This window comes from Chlorocebus sabaeus, chromosome 23 (genome assembly GCF_047675955.1).
Source record: "Chlorocebus sabaeus isolate Y175 chromosome 23, mChlSab1.0.hap1, whole genome shotgun sequence".
NCBI lineage: Eukaryota > Metazoa > Chordata > Mammalia > Primates > Cercopithecidae > Chlorocebus > Chlorocebus sabaeus.
The window spans coordinates 40,338,474-40,342,283 of NC_132926.1; positions in this window are offsets into that span (position 1 = coordinate 40,338,474).

Here is a 3,810-nt window from a genome sequence, read left to right on the forward strand (position 1 = left end):
GGGGTTGGCCAAAGGCTCCTTTCCCTTGGGGAAGCCCAGGAAGTGGGCTGGGGGCTTGTTAAAGAGACAGCCCCTTTCCCCTGCACAAATGGGGCAGGTGCAATAGTCTTGGAGTTGGTAGTATTGGGTGCCCAGCTGGTGGAACAGCAACCTCCAGGATTGTCCTGGTTCCTGGAGGTCAGGATTCGGGCAAGAAGATTGTATGAGGCCCATTTGCTTGGTGGAGAAGGTGGTCCAGACAGGCGGCCTTCCTGGGGTCAGTGGACTCCCACTGGAAGCTCCTAGTGGCCTGGGTACCTTGCCCTGGTCTTAGAGACCCCAGAGCACTGAGCGGAAGAGCAGAGGAGCATTTTGCACAATGGAGAAGCCAGAAGAAAGAGGGTGGCCCAGATGGCTGGGGGGGGCTGAGAAGCCCTTCCCACAGGCAAAGACAGAGTCCCCAGCCCCCTGGTTCGGGCCAGGGCACTGGGTCTGTCACTAACTGGGCACTGGAGAGATGAAACCAAAGGTGGGCAGGGGATGGCGACAGCACTGGGGACTATCCCTGTGGGTCCTAGGTCTGTGAAGCCCCTCCCCAATGCCTGTGTCGCGTACAGTTTTATGTACCAATAGGCGACATTTGGCCAGAGGAGAGCCCCCCTCAAACCCAGCCTGACCCAGTCTGTGTCTTCCTAGAGGGGACCTAGTTGGTCCCCATCCCCCTACTTCAGGGCATGTCTCTCGGTAGGGGTAGGGTATATGGGGACATATTTCTCTCCTAGGGTCCCTGAAGCATGTCTCACATCCCAGGGTGGAGAGAAGTTCTCTGGGCATCCCTCACCTCTGGGGGCTCTCTAGGCCCTATCTCTCCCCTTGGGAGCCTCCGGGGGACATGTGTTCCCGCTGAGGACCACAGGAGCATGTCTCCCCCCATTACCTAGGCTCTCTGGGGAGCCTGTTTTCCTCCCAGGGTTCCTGGGGGTACTTAAGGCAAGTCAGTCTGGGGCCATCTCTCTTCCCAGGCAAGGGGGCTATCTCTGAAGCATGTCTGGGAAGGGATGTTTCTGGCCCTGCCCCCATCTCTTCTATGGGGGTTTCTCTGCCCTGCAGCACTTTAGGATGAGGCTGGGCATCTGAGTTGTCCTTTCTCCTAGGAGCCCTGGGATACCTCTCTCTCCCGAGGGTAGGGCCTCTGGAGCCATTTCTTCCCTGGGTCGGGGCTGTCTCCGGGTGTTGGGAGGGCTTGTGTTGGCCATGAGAAAGTCTCTTAAGGGGCGTCTCCACTGGGGACTTCTCTGGGAGGGGGGACTGTGTCTCGCCCGTGGGGTTTCGGGCGGGTGTGTCTGCCCATGGGGAGGGGAGACTGTGTCTCCTCTCCTCGGGTTATCTAGTGGGGAGGGGGGCCGTGTCTCTCTCGTGTGTAGGGGGGTGGGGGTCGGGGTGGGGGGTTTTGGGCGCGTCGGGTGCCCACATTGGGGTCGTGTTTCTCTTGGTTCGTGCCACTTCCCACCGCCTCGCTCCTCCCGGGAAGGGCCCCCGCCCCGCTCCACCCCATCCCTGGCGCTGCGAGCACAATCCCGTTGATTTGTAATGATTTCTGTCTCTTTCCGTCTTTCTCTTTCTCTGACCCCCCCCACCCCCACCCCCACCCCCACCCCCACCCCCACCCCCGCTGCGAGCATGCGCAGGCACCGCCCCTACCCCTCCGGTTCGGTTCGTTTCCGGTTTGTTTGCTGAGCTGTCAATAAAAGACCCGTGTAATTATTCCCGAGCTTTACAATAAAAGTGTGAAAACCGGAGCCCACTCCGCTTCTTCCGGGTCCTCGGGCCTGCGTCCCGTGGAGAGTGGGAGCTAAATCTGGAGACCTTGGAAAGGGCTGGGGGACGCGAGGGACAAGAGACTGAGACCCGCACTGGTATTAATCGGGGATGGGGTCGAGCTGACGCGTTCTGAGGACAGACCCCTAGTCCATACACCTCAAAGAGACCCCTGCCGGATCCTCTGGGCCCGATCTGCTGTGGGCACCCCCTCCCCCAAGAACTCAGGTGCAGGACGGGGTGGGAGGTGACCGCCGGGGAGGTTTTGTGCTGCGCTGCCTTCTTCCCCGGGCGCCCCCAGGACGTGCAGTCGTTCCCGGGTGTATCCATTACCGCTCCCCACTCTTTGGCAACGAGTGTGAATTGCGGAACTGGATGGGATAAGGGGCGGGAGACATCTCTCTGTCTGTCGCGTTCTCCCACGCTCAGGAACGAGGGTTGGAAGTCGATTTAGGGGAAAGGAACAGAAAAGGTCTCAGCCTTGGTCTCCGACTGCGCTCCCCTCCCCCCTTCCGGGCTCGACCGGCCCCGGCCTCCTCCGTCCGGCTCCCGGGTAAACACCGGCTCCGGAGAGGTTGGAAAACAGAGACCGGATCAGCCGGTTCCTGGCCCCGCCTCCCAGGGCGCTGCTCCCTCCTCCGTCCCTCTCCCCCAACCCGCCCCGCGTCGCGCGCTTTTGCTCGGCCAGCGTCCTCGCTCCCTGGGCCGGTACTGTGTGGGCCTCGCTCCGGACCCCGAGGTCGGTCCAGCCGCTGGGATTAGCCGACCGCAGGCACTAATCCCGGATGAGCCTCGTGTAAACCCGGATCGACCGCGGGGACGGCGGGGGTTGCTGGCACCCCCTTCATCCGTTCCCAGACGCGGAGCATCGCGGGGCCTAGAGCCCACCCCGAGGCTCCTTGCTGCTTTCGGAGAGACCCGAGTTGTATCTGCAGTTGGGGGCGGAGCGGGGCAGGAGATGAAGAAGGCAGGGCCGGGATCTGACGCGCCGAGAGCCTGGCCGCGCGGTGACCGGGATGTGGGGCGGAAAGGCAGAGATCTCTCGGGCAGTATTTGAATCTACGGGGTTAACTCAACTTCCTAGCTCAGTCTGCAACCGAAGCTCCCTACCTAACCTTCAGTTACAGAATCACAGACCCTCCCCCTACCAGTGGCTGTGGCAACCCTTTCCTAAACCTGAGGCCTCACCTCATTAGAAGAGGCGCTGAATCAGCGGGGGAGGGCCCCGCATTGTCTCCACCCCTGACTTGACCCTACAGTGGAAGGTGAGGAGTTCCTTCTGTTAAGGCCTAGCCCAGGAAAAGGTGTCTGAAGTTAAGGAAGTTGGAGGAGATGTGGTGGCCGACTGGGTACCAGAATCCTGTCACTGCTTGATTTACTCATTCTACAAACATTTCCTGAGCCCCTCCCATGTGCCAGACCCGCACAGGGTACTGGACCCCAAGAATGACACACAGTCTCTGTGGGAAAAGCAGACAGGTAAACAATGACCACATCTTGTGTTTGGCCCTGCCTTGAGCCGGAAATTCTGGCAGGAGACCCAAAGGCGCTGTCCTCTCCAAAGTCTAGAGGCTTCCTGGAAGGGGTGGTGCCAGAGCTGAGTTTCAAAGGGCAAATGAGGGATAGGCTACTGAGGAAGGGGTTAGCCTTGCAAGCTGAGGAGGAGTGTGTGCCAGGGACTGGAGGTGGAGGAGGAGGTGAGGTGGCTCAGGACAGGAGAAGCTGAAGAAGAATGCAGGAGCCAGAACTAACGACCTGCTGGTCAATTTAAAGTGCTTGGATTGAGGGGTTGGGGAGGAGCCACTTACAGATTTTAAGCCTATAAAAGAAAAGGTCAGATTTACATTCTTCCAGATTCTGTGTTCCTCCCTTCGCTGCCCCAGGTTCCTCTGGGTTTGCCTGGGTTGGGAGTGGAGATACACAGGCAGACAGACAGGAAGAGGAACCACGTGCAGTTTAGACTGGTTAAGAATGGTCCCTGGCTGGTCAGGGTGGCTCACACTTGTAATCGCA